The following is a 14,344-nucleotide window of genomic DNA, read 5'->3' on the forward strand; positions in this document are numbered from 1 at the left end:
CATCCCAGCCATATAATCAGCTGAACCTGTTACCATCCAAACTTTATCATTGGCTCTGCCAACCTGCGAGGAAAGCTCAAAAATCGTTTTCATACTTTTCCCTGTTAACGTATGTGGCTTAATCATTCGTATTAACTCCATGCATCTCAGACAGATAAAAAATATGGATACTAAATCTCTGTGGTATTTTGTGGAAAGCCTAAGATTTATCCAATGGATACATGAAGTAATATCACTATACTTTACCTCTGAAATTTAGTAGAACAAAGGATAGTTTATTTAGTACAAAACTGTTAGCGGATGTGTAGTAACAGTTTTTTTTTTCCATCTTCCACAGGAGGAAATTCTTGCTGACCACTGGCTTATACTCATCTTCTCAACCAACCTCTACCCACAGAGAATTAAGCATCTCTCCTGGGCCTTGATGTATAACTGGGGAAATAAAGGGGGTATTGAGGGAGAACCTGAGATGTATCTGGGCTCATTAGGATTTACCTTGGAGAGGCTAGAATATTGCTCTGGTTCAAGGTAACAGAAAGAAAAGAGGAGAATGGAGATGAGGAGATAAAGAAGAGAGAAGAGAAAGCTTGTTATGTATCTGGCTAGATTCCAAATAACATGTTTCTTCTTTTATCAGCAATAAACCAGGTTTGCATTTTGTTTTGCACCTCAAGCTATGGACAGGAAGCTTAACTTTCTGTTGATGCCTCTCCAGGTCCTGACAACTAAAAAAATACCGCTCACCATCTGATTCTACCAGAATGAAGTCACTAGCCACTGTAGTTGCTGACCTTTAACACACCTTGAAAGTTCAGGGTGAAGATGAGGAATGAGGCCCTCTGTGCTCTGGAAAAGACTGGCAGAACAGGCCTTCAGATAGACAGGTAATTTCAGGAGAAGATTTTATGAACCCAATTTCTTCCATCTTCTTATATCTTCAGAAGCACTAAAGTTGTTAACAGAGACATCTGCTCCTCGAGGCTAGAAGCAACCTTCTCCTGAGCTGTGTGTTTGATCGCATGTACCCCCTTCACCAAAACCACATATGTACTGACCTCCCCCTACTCTTCAGAACAGTTTCTCAGAGCTACCTGAGAGATTGCTTCCCAGGCTATAGTCCTCAGTAAGCCCCAAATAAAACTGAACTCACAGCTCTCATGTTGCGTGTGTTGGTTTAGCCAACAGAGTCCTCAGTGAGAACACTGCTATTTGACAAAGACTATTTAAGGAACACACTATCTCTTGTATTTTAGAGATCAGGTATCTAAGGCTTGACTTTGATATCAAGTTAAACACACACACACAGACACACAGACACACACACACACCAAGTTACGAACATACTTTTATTCAGTATTAATTTAATCATTTGCTTTGGTTTTCCTTGAAAATCAATAGATAGAATATTTTTATGAACATTTTTTGCATCTTTTACCACTCCATTGTTCAGATATTATCATCTACTGTCTTTAACTCTTGTTTTTGAATGCATGTGATACATTTCTTTATAGAATGCCAGAAACAATGGAGTTTCTTCAATAACATATGTATTTTATCTGGTCTGATAGTAAGAATTACACAGCAGTCCTTTTTCCATATTTGCCTTGTTTTTGGAAGCTCACAGCTAAATTTTATGCTTAATCATATGAATTATTTTTTTCTTATACATTTGCATTTCTTATTTATATGACTTTTTAATTTTATATTTCTATTGTAAGATCTTTGTTTTATACCTTTCTTAACAAAATAAACTGTAAATGAAAGGAATACACTTTACATGTCAGTAAAAGCTGGTTGGCTTAGTGTGTGTGTTTGTGCCATTTTGTTTAGTTGTTTTAAGAAAAAATAGGGTGTATACAGGAGAATGAGTTGTAAGAGCAGTAACAGCTTGTAAGCTATATATATAAAACTCAGTAATGCTTTGAATGAACATGTATAGGTTAGGAGATGTATAGGTTACCTTATTTGTCCGGCAATGTTCCCATCCAAACAAAGCACCCAGATCATAACTGAATAAAACATTTCATTCTAAACCCATCAGGTACAATTTGTATAGAGATCTGAGATCAGAACATTCTGCAATAACTTTAACTTCTAGACTGAATTTTTAATCAAATAAGATAATAATGGTGTATAAGGGAGAACAAAGTTTAGATGAGTTGACAGGCTGGAATGAATTGGAACTGTAATTTCTTATTTGATCTGGTCAGTCTGCCCTGACCATTTTGGTTCATTTCTACTATTTAGAAATTAAGTCAAACTGAACTATGCCACTTACTAAGAAATTCTTACTCCTAAATAATTTCACCAAGGTTTATTAATTCAGGACAATACATGTTGAAGATCATGCAAGAGCTCTCAGCACCTGGCTCACCCATTATATTCCGACATCAATGCAAGTGAGGTACCTAGAGAATAAAACAAGGGACCTGGAGATTGGTGTTGGAATACATCTGTTGCAACCCACAACTCAAGCTGGCTACACAACACACTTCTCCAAATGCTACTCAATTCTCAAATTCCCCAGACACTTCTCCAAATGCTGCTACAAGCTGATGTCTACACATGGCACGCATATGAGAAGACACACAGTGTTGATGGCTCATCTCACGGGATGAATTCAGCAATATGGCTCAGTAATCAAGAGGAAGAAGATCAAAACTCAGCCTACATCTAACCCAAACAAAAGATTTTAATCAGCTAATAATATGAAAGTCTGCAACCGTCTTCTGCACATACCAAAATGAAAATTCACCTTGACATAGTTAATGGGTTTCAGTCAACAATATTAACCATGTACCCATGACATTCAAAATGTTTGTAGCATGCATTAATTAAAGATGTTCTATTGACACCATCAGAGAGAGAGAAAGAGAGTGGGAGAAAGAGATAGAAAGAGTAAGAGACCAAAAATATACTATACTAATTCATATTTTCAGTCCTAGATACTTACAAGCTAGGAGTGATATCATTCACAATGGCAAGATACATCCAGAAACCAGGGATGAGGCTGAAGCATGCTCCTTCCTGGACCACAGAGACTGGAAAAAACTGCATTCTAAGGGTAAGAGGAGCAGCTAAACTCCAACTACATCACTCCTCCCAGGCTGGCATAGTGACACTCCAAGGGGAACCAGCTGGCCTATGGTTTCTCCAGTAAGGAAAAAAAAAAAAAAGAACCCAAGGTGAACATCCAGCTTCCCCAGCATCGAGGGGCACTTCCTAGGAGGCCTACTTGGGTCTTGCCTCACAGGGATCTCTGAGGAAATTTGTGGGACTTGATCACCTAGGATCAGATAGAAACGGAGAGGTGGGGCAGGCTTAAGGCAACCAGTGCTCAGATGTTGTCAGACCACATTCCTCCCTGAAGCTGCACCTGAGCGGACACCCCAGCCAGCAGCTCTGCCCATCTACACAGCAGAGCCCGTCTGGCCAGGGAGCTCAGTGGGCAGTTCTGCTTGATTCATGTCCAGTCAACGGGGCTACACTGGCCATGGAGACTGCTCTACAGTCCCACCAGGGCAGGGAAGCAAATTCAAAGCCTTGCCTACTGCTAAGTATAGCTTCCAGTCCAGCCTGACCAGAGAGCCTGTCCAGAGAACCTGGGCAGCTATATAGCCCATCCTACACGTATTTGAAGCAGCACCAAAGCAGAAATCCCAGCCAACAACTCTGCTCATTTGCAGAGCAGAGCCAGTGGCTCTGACTGGAGCTTGGTGGGAAGTCTAACACCCTGCAGGACATGGAAGCAAATTTGCAGCCTTGTCCAACAGCTGAATATAGACTCCAGTTCCATGCAACCAGGAAGCCTGACCAGAGAATCCTGACAGCTTCAGAGCCCATCTTACAGCTGCACTTGAGCAAGGAATTGAGCCAGCAGCCCACCCAGCTGTTAAGTACAGCTGCTGGCCCTGCATAAGCATGGAGCCTGAAAGTGACCCTGGACAGCCTTAGCACCCAGTATGTTGTACAAACCAGCCATGAGGCCCAGACTACACCCCTGCCTTGCAGGACAACCCAGCCAACAATCTTGCCTGATTGCTGAATGCAGCCTGTGACCTTGCCTAGGCAGGGGGCTCAGCCAGTGACTCCATCCAATCGTGGAGCACACTGACAAGGAGCTCTGGACCCTTGTCCAACTGAGGAGATACACAAAAGATTATGATAAAGGAGTCAAAGCATACTGCTACAAGTGGTAATCACATCAAAGAGTGCAAGAGAGGAAGCAAGGAACACGAATCTACAAAACAGCCAGAAAAAAAAAGTGAACAAAATGACAATAATAAGTCCTTACCTATCAGCAATTACTTTAAATGTAAGTGGATTAAATTCTCCAATCAAAAGACAGAATGGCTGAATAAATCAAAAACAAGATCCTACCATATGCTGCCTACAAGAGACTTACTTCAGCCTGAAGAACACACATAGACTGAGAGTGAAGAGATGCAAAAAATTATTTCAAGCAAATGATAACCAAAAGAAAGCTATATATATATATATATATATATATACCTCAGGCAAAAGACACTTTAAATTAAAAATGGTCAAAACAGGCAGTCATTATACATTCATTATATATATTAATGAAGAAGATATGACAATTGAAAACCTTCATGCGCCTAACATCAGAGCATGTACATATGTAAAACAAATACTAACAGGGCTAAAAGGAGAAATAAACAGCAGTACAATAATAATTGGAGACTATAGTACCCCACTCTCAACAATGGATAGATCATCTAGACAGGGACTCAATACAGAAAGAGCAAACCTGAACAACACCATAGATAAATGGACCTAAAAGACATATATGGAGCATTCCATCCAACAAGAACAAAATACATATTCTTCTCAACAACACATGGAACATTTTTTAGGATATGTTGCATGTTAGGCCACGAAAGAAGTCTCAACAAATTCAAGAGAATAGAAATTATATCAAGTGCCTTTTCTGATCACAATGGAATAAAACTAGAAATAAATAACAGGGGGAAAGCTGCCAAATCCACAAATAAAGGGAAATTAAACAATATACTCCTGAACAACCAAAACGTCAAAGAAGAAATTGAAAGGGGAAATTTAAAATAACTTGAAACAATGAAAATGGAAACACAATATACCAAAACTTATGAGATGCCAGAGAAATACAAAGGATTATAAGAGACTACTATGAACAACTATATGCCAACAAATTGGAAAACCTAGAAGAAATGGGTAGGTTCCTAGAAACGTGAAACCCATTAAAGCTGAATCATGAAGAAACAGAAAACTCCGAACAGACCAACAATGAGTAAGGAGATTGAATCAATCATCAAAACCTCCCAACAAAGGAAAGCTCAGGACCGAATGGTTTCACAGGTAAACTCTACCAAACATTTAAAGAAGAATTAACACCAAATCTTCTCAAACTCATCCAAAAATTGAAGAGGAAGGAACACTTTCAAACTCATTTGATGAGGTCAAAATTACCCTGATACCAAAGCTAGATAAGGACATTACAAGAAAACTATAGACCAGTATCCCTGGTGAATATAAATGCAAAATTTCTCAAAAAGACACTAGCAAACCAAATTCAACAGAGCATTTAAATGATTATATACGATGATTAAGTGGAATTTGTCCCTGGGATGCAAGGTTGGTTCAACACACACAAGTCAATGAGCATGATAATTCTCAGTAACAGAATGAAAGGTAAAAAGCACATGATCATCTTCATAGATGCAGAAAAAGCACTGACAAAATTCAGCATTCTTTCATGATAAAAACTCTCAACAAATTGGGTATAGAAGAAAAGTACCTCAACACATTAAAGGCCATATATGACAAGCCTACAAATTATATGCAATGGTAAAAGGGTGAAAGCTTTTCCTCTAAGATCAAGAACAAGAAAAGGGTGCCCAGTCTCACCACTCTCACCAAGATAACACTCGAAGTCCTAGCCAGAGCAGTAAGGTAAGAAATAAGAAGGGGGAGAACATGATTAAAAGAGATCATTTCCAGTTACCAAGTTTATTGATTCTATTAGCTTCTTCACCTGAGGTGGAAAAGCCCATTTCTTTAAAAGGTTTCAATTTCTGTAAATGGTTGACATGCTGATGAAATGGTCGCTATAGGCACAATGTATCTTTTCTGCAGGCTCTGAACAGAGGTAACATCACTGGGTCAAATTGAAAGGACAGTTGTAAATAGATGACTATGGGGTGTGTTCATGTATCTCTGGGAGTATGAACAGGCCAGGCATACCATAGACAAAATCCTGCCCTACACAGAGCAAGTGTTCCTAGAATTCATAACTGATCAATACTTTTACATTTTAAATAGATTTCACAGTTTTCTTAGCCAGTAGCAAATATAATACATGGTCACTGTAGAAAATTAGGAAAATATAAAAGAAAAAAATGTAAAAGCCACAATCTAGGGATAACTACTAAGCATTTATATGTGTATATATATATATATAAAATGTATATATATATATATATATATATATATATGTATTTGTGTGTGTATAGATATTGCATTTATAATTTTATGGGCTTTTATTGATTTAACTGAAAATCATATTAAACCTCTTTTTAAATGGCTGTACAGTATTTCATCATAGGACTGGATCTCAATTAATTTATTACCAAGGTTGATTTTTTTTATTATCATAAATAATCTATGGTGGGCATCCTTTTGCATTTACATTCCTAGAGGTGGAGTTAATGGATTTAAAGCCTATATACGTTTCTCTTAAACAGTTTTATTAACACACAGTAAAGATGTAACAGTCTACAGAGAATGTAAAACCAGTGGCTCAATAAAGTTTATCTCATTCTGCCAGAATATAACATTAAGAAAATCAATAACACACTTCATTATTTTCTCTTTTTTAACATTATAATTTTTCCCAGTAATGCAGTTTTGTGTGGCACTCTTAGGCTTAAAAATTACTTTTAACAAGTGTTAATTTATACACTATAGTATAATATCCTTCTTTAAACAGCCCCTTCTGGATTAACCTAATTTAATTTAAATTGCTGCACAATGTAATTAAATTGTGTTCAGGTAGTGGTTACTATGGAAAACTACCAGCAGTAAGAGAAACAGTACATGTTTAAATGTGAGATGATAATAAACTCTTGTAGCACTCCAGGATCCTGATTTCAGAGGCTTAACATTATCTTTTACATGCATAAACATAGCATTTCTCTCATTGCAAGCCCATAAATTGTATCCTACTGTGGTAAATATGAATGACACCTACAATCATGTTTAATCCATACTCACACTATAATTACCATGAAACATTACAAGTATTTTCAAGGGAGAGAGAAAGCGTTCTATGCCTGTAATTGAAAATGTCTGCCCTCTATAAGAGTGGGTTCAACAGTCCAGCGGGAGGGGCATACCTTATAATAAAACACTGAATCTCATTTTTCTTTCATTAAGCAGCATTCAATCAAAAGTTTTATTCAGATTTATGAGCTTAAAATAAAGGCTTATCTCCCATAATCTAATCTATTACACTAGTGATTGAAATCTGACTAGATTTTGAAGAATTAAAGAACTTTAGTTTCATAGAAAATAAAATTAGGTAACCCAGCTTAAGTTACTTTAGAGATTTTTTTTTAACTGTGCCCTGGAAAACCATCAAGTTATTTGCATACATATATTTAAAGGAGAATTATCTGAGAGTTAGCTTGTGCTTCATATTAGTGAAACTGAGACATGTTAGTGAATAACTATCCTAAACCATTAATTCACTGAGAAAAAGTGTCACTAGCTACACTTTAAATCTGTTTAACAAATTATCAACCCATTTTCCCATTAGGGTGCAATGGAAATAAAAGTATCTAATCAGATCTTAACTAGAACACTGGATCCTGGCCTACATGAAAAGGCGTTTTACAATTTTCTAAGCATTGCAGAACATTTTACATATAAGGACCAAAACCTTCTTTTGTGAAGAAATGTAGAATTCATCAGTTTATATCTGAATTAATCCATAAAAATTTTCTATGAATAACGAAATTAAACATAACCAATTACGTATGATAATTTGGCATTTTAAAGGGGCAAACTAATGGCTAAAAATGAAAGTATCGCATGTTGACTCTCTTCTATACCCAGGACAGCAAATATTTCCAGAACAGGCCACAAAATAAGTATCTTAGGCCCTGTGGACAATACGTTCTCTCTCATAATGACTCAACTTTGTTGTCTTAGAACAAAACAGCCAAAGACCCTGTATAAACAATGTGTTCCAATAAAACTATTTGCAAAATAGTCAAAGGGCTGAAACTGCCATAGTTTGCTGAACTTGGGTCCGTGCCAACAAATGGACTAAATCCTGAGACCACAGCACTGACAGCGGCTTTAAGTTCCAGCAATATGTTCTCTTCCCTATGTACTGTGACTCCTATAACATACCATCTCGAGTGCTCCAAATTTTACCAAGTTTCCCAAATAGTAATCTTCCAAAGCGCCTGGTGAAAAGTCTCTCCTACAAGAGACAGTTTGAGTAATTAATAATAACTTTGATAAACTCGTAGGCCATGTGCTCAAGACTTCTGGCTTGCAATGTTATCGGCCTTTAATAAAAATTTAAATGCAAAATAAAATTTTAAAAGTCAGTAGTACCAGGTACCTGAAAGGTAGTTTATCCAGCATTAGAGAAAAGAGAACGAAGTCATTTCCCTTAGCTGCATGTTTCCACGTGGAGAATTTTTAATGAGAGGACACAGGTTTGTGCCTCTCTGCTCATCCCTTATTATCAGAGGGTGCAGTGACTGAGCGATCTGTATGGTGGGTTTGGGAGAAGAAGTTCACACACATGTTTCAGTGCCTCCTGCGTCCCATCTCTTTCTTGGAGCACAAGAAACACACTTCCTGTTCGCTCTCTACCCGGCAATGATGAACTTGCTAGGACAGGTTTTGCCCGCCAGGGGGTGGTGTGTGTGCCTAGACTGGGCGAGAAGTCAGGTTACTGAGGAGCAAAGACCTAGGAGGCCTTTGACGTCCAGACATCTAAGCCAGGCCATCTACCGACCCAGCTTCCATCAGTAATTACAGCATTTGACTATCCCCATGTAGTGTCAGGAATACGTTTGGCAACAGGCTAAAAAAGAAATGGAGAGAAGAGTTGCTATGGGTTACCTTGTGTCCTGCCAGAATTCATGAATTCATATGTTGAAGTCCTAACCCCAGTACCTTAGAAGGTGACTGTATTTGGAGAGAGGGCCTTTCAAAAGGTAACTGGGGTAAAGTGAGGTCATATGGGTGGGCCATAATCCAATACGATTGGTTTCCGTATAAGAAGAGGAAATTTGGACACAGACACACACAGAGGAAGACCATGTGAAGACACAGGGAGAGGATGGCCATCTATAAACCAAGGAGAGAAGCCTCAGAAGAAACCAACCCTGCTAACGCCTTAAGTTCAGACTTCTAGCCTCCAGAATTGTGAGAAAATAAATTTCCATTGTTTATACCATCCAGTCTATGGTACTTTGTTATGGCAGCCCTTGCAATCTAATGCAGAGTCTTAAGCAAGAGATATGGCTTCTCTTATGAAAACAAAATCTTTCATCTGGAGCTGGTAAACCAGCACTGTGAAGCCCTCAGGAATACAGGTTATCTCCATGTTTCAGATCCAGCCATCACATCTGCATTCCAGCCAAGAGGAAGAAAAATCAGGAGAGAAACCAGGCATCCTTGGTGTAAGAGCATTTCTGCTTACAAACTGTCGGCAGAACGAAGATATATCACCACACGTAGTTGCTGGGAGGGAGACTGTACAATGTGGCCATTAGTTTAGGAAGTCATGTGTCCAGCTCAAAACTCAAGGTTCTCTTACTTAAGGAAAAAAAGAGAAGGGATAGTGACAAAAAGGAACTATCTTTCCTTTGGATCCGAACCAACTAAAGAAAGTAATATTACATAATTATCCCCTAAAGAACCAGTAACTTTTAAATGCAGATTTATCCAGAGTATTATAGGTAGCTCCATGGAACAGGGAAGGAAGTGATAATTCATATTGTCTTCAAAGATAGATCTGAGTGGAAAAAGGCATTTGCATACAAGAAATTATCCTTAAAATCCACGAGAGCTGGCTTTTGAATTGGACTTCAGCGAGGCTAATTTGAGGCTTTGACATTTTCCTGGCTATTACCATTTGCTTAGCTTCAACTCAATTATGTGGTGATCCACATTGATCATTAAGACAGCTAACCATCATTCTTCTTCTCTGTTATAGTGGAATAAGCAAAGCAGAACAGAACAAAAACAATCCCGTGGCCTGTCAGTGTAAGATTGGCATTTGCAAAGGTGTCTAGTGGCCCTAACCCTGGTCTAAAATCCATGCACATCAAAAAATAATGCTGCAGGAATAAGAGAAATTATTTAGGAAGTCACTATGGTAATGTCACATGAAACAAAGTATGTAAAAATACTGTGACAAATAGAAATGTGTAAATTAAAAGACATTATTATAAAGCAAATCACTCATTAATTTGAAACAAGTCATTTTTCCTACATAAATGACACATTATGAATGTTAAATTGCTTTTCATTACAGTTTGCAATCAAATATAAGTTTCCTTTGTGGAACAGAGTCTGTTGATAAATGGTATCGGAACAGATTTTTGAGACATTTAGAGATTAAGGCCTTGGGTTTTTTAAATTACAAAGTTATACAAAAGTGGAAGATCTTATTACTTATTTCTCTTTAACTAATCAAAGTGCCCCACAGAGCAGGGCTAGAAGGCCCATATGTTTTCTGCATTTTGTGTGAATTACACACATGCGTAATGATGTTCTACATAAGCTTGAGGGCTTGCTGTTCAGGTCTCTATTTTTGATGATTATAGGGTTCTTGATTAATGTTTGTGCCCCCAAAGAGGGATTTGCTTCTGCTTTAGTTTGTAATGAAAATAAACACTGCCATGTACTCAGAGTCTAGCCTTTTCTGAGGCCCTATTGTGGAAACAGTAACCATCTTTTCCAGTGCTATATTCTCATGCCTAGAACCCTCTTCCTTTATCAAGGAAACTTTCTATTTTCCCTGCATACAAGTCTTGAAATCCCACTACCTCTGTGGAATCTTACATTACTCATGGGAAAGTGCCCAGAAATTCCCTTTGCCTTAGGCCACGATGTGCACTAAAAACTAGGGTATTAACCCACACAACTTGCTAGTCTATATTTAACACTTTCTTTTATAAAGAGGAAGGTAATTGAAGAGAAACTGAGCTCTAGTCTGTAATGGCCACACGTTTATTGGATGTGTGAAGCTGTCATAACACCAATTTTACTGTTTTCTGGACACTGGTGCCCTGGTGTCCCTCTCCCTGACATTTCTTACTGTCACTGATTATAACTGTCACCACAGTCTAAGTGCACAAACCCAGCATATCTTGGGTATCAATAAATGCTAATTGATTAGACTTCTGCCTTTCATTCCCCTTATTATACGTTTGTTTCTTTAACATTTGCACAGCGGGTGGTGGCAGGCTATTAACAGCAGACAGAGGCTGGTGACATCAGAGACCATAGCAAGGTGGTCTCCATTCTTGGATTTGTGCTTTGTGCATTCATAGGAATAAAGATCTTTTTTTGGCAGTTATTATTCAAGTTTTACATAATTTATATAGTACATAGAAATTTTTTATTCTCTATTTAGGACAGAATGGATTCCAAAACTTATGAAAAATTCAACTTAAAAGTGACTTTTTACAACCTCCTTTACATTCTTTAAAATGTTTCTTAACTATGGACTAATGTTCTTTTCTTTTACAGACATTTTCATCAAATCTTAGGTAAAGTACCATTTCATGGAAGTGAGAATCACTTTTTTACAAGGGATATAATCTTGATAAACCTTTAAAAAAGGTTCTCAACTGTAATTCTGCCCTACTATAAACGAAGGGTTTTAAAGCTCTCCGGAAAGAAACTGCTTGACTTTTACAAATGTTTTCAGAAAGCAATGGATGTAAGAGAAGAGAATGCCTGTAAATAGTCATAAAACTTTAATCCTCTCCGTACATACTATTAAATACAGACATGCAATAAAACTGTCAGTTATAAAAGGAGATAACAAATACAATTGTTAAGGTATGTAATTTAAAACATGGCTGCTTTTTCAATATTAAAAAAACCCAGAAAGTAAAAAGAATAGAGTATATGGTTTTATGATGATTAAGATTAAATTCAGAAAAAGAAATTGAGCTTTGTACCTTATTAAGAGTACATTTCAAGCACATGCTAAAAATTTATAACAGATCACTCAGATATTAGGCCATTAAGAATGCCTGAAAATATTCCGCAAATCAGAACTTATACAGGTATAATATTTTAAACATAATAAAACAGAAGTTTATATCACATTAAAAGTTCTTAAAATAAAACAGGTTCCTTTATTTAGAAAAAAGGCTTGTTCTTAAAAATACTTTTGATTGAAGAGAAAGCAAAGACACAGATTTTTAAGAAAATTATGATATTCAAAAAATTACAAATAAAACTTAAGGGAAGTGATCAGGCTATATATAGAGTAAATTCTTTTTAAGTTTTTTATTTATAAATATATAAGAATGAATATAAATTAACAGTCATTTCAAAATACTAGGAAAAAGTCTAAAGAAGATATGAGAAAAGAAAGATTAAAAATTGAAAGCAAAATTAATAAGTTAAAAAAACAAGTATTTTTAAATTATTTTTTAAATGATATTAATAAAAGTAAAATTTATAAATCAGAATGCTGGTTGTTTTGAATAAAGGAATTAAATGTACAACATTCTGGCAAGTATAATAAAACTATCAAATATTTCAAATTATTTTATAAATATAATGTAATTCCAATCAAAGTACCAGCAGTGTTTTTTGTCTGTTTTTTTTTTCTTTAAGAAACTGATGAGTTTCTAAAGTTTATGTGGAAAACTAGCAGATAAGAACACCTAAAACTTTGGGGGGGAATAAAGAATGATGAGTGAAGCTGGAAGATGATAAAAGCCTTGCTAAACAAATCTTCCTGTGCTTTGTTCAGACTTGGCTTCTGCTTCACTGTCATTTCTGCTTCATGGAGGTGTGAACTGTTCCTTAGAGCCTGACTGTACACTGCGTATCATCACTGAGTCCTTCAGCTGTTACTGCAGGATAACTATGCTGAATAATTGGAGCTGGTTGGTCTGAGGAACAGCAGGGCTGTGGCAGAGTGGGGCAGGGGAGTAGCTGGAATAAGTCTGGAGAGATAGGCAGGGATCAGATCACCGCAGGGCATCGCAAAACAAGGGAGGTCTTTGTGTATCTTGTTCTAAGAGCAGTGGGATGCATGGGTGGGGAGGGTGCTAAAGGGGAACAGGCTTTGTTTCCTTTAAAGAAGAAAGTACATTTTGCTCTTATGTGAAGATTAAAATGTGAGAGAGCAAGATTAGAAAGGGGGAGTGAAGAGGAAAAGAGAAATAAAGAAAATTCCTAGGTTGCTTTGAAATTAAAAAAAAAAAGAAATAGTTGCTTCGTTGATAAGATGTGATGGAAATGACGCTTTATCTCTGTGATCTTCCTCCCCTAAACCCATAACCCCAATTTAATTTTTTTTAAAACATCAGGAATAAATCCAATAGAAGAGCACCATACCAGTATACCTCAAAACTGTCAAGGTCATCAGAAATGAGGAAAGCCTGAGAAACTGTCACAGTCAAGAGATGCCTACGGAGACCTGACAACTGAATGTGATGTGTATCCCACATGCGATCCAGGAACAGAAAACAGACATTAGATAAAAACAGACAGTAGATAAAAAGAAAATCTGAATATATGGTGGACTTTAGTTAATAATATGTTAATAAATGCTTATTAATTATAACAAATGTACCATATTAATGTAATATGATTTTAATAATAGGGGAAACAGTGGGAGAGGTATGTGGGAGCCCTCTGTGCTACCTGTTCAATTTTTCTATAAATCTAATAGTACTCTAAAAATAAAGTCTGTTAATAAGAAATGGATACATAGTCTATTCAACTGTATTTAGTAAAATAGGGATTGCTGTTAGAATAGTTAGGTGGCCCCTAAAAAGGCAGCTGGTAGGATCTGTGAGCACTGGCCTGATTTCCTACTTGACTAGTGGTTAGATCCAAAAACCTTCTGCTTTAAGTACTAGGGTATAAAACACTTAATTCTAATACTCCACTGGGGGGTTATAAGAACAGAAATTAATTCTACCACTAGGACAGCCAGGTCTTCCCAAGGAACCCTGTCAGAATCTGAGCTGAATCTGTTGTAAACTTCTCAGATAAGCTATGGGGCTCAGAGCCCCTTAAACACCTGGATCAGGTAGGATTACCTGCATCTCTGGAAAAAAAT

This window comes from Monodon monoceros, unplaced genomic scaffold, assembly GCF_005190385.1.
Source record: "Monodon monoceros isolate NGI ecotype Baffin Bay Population unplaced genomic scaffold, NGI_Narwhal_1 Super_Scaffold_20, whole genome shotgun sequence".
NCBI classification, from domain to species: domain Eukaryota; kingdom Metazoa; phylum Chordata; class Mammalia; order Artiodactyla; family Monodontidae; genus Monodon; species Monodon monoceros.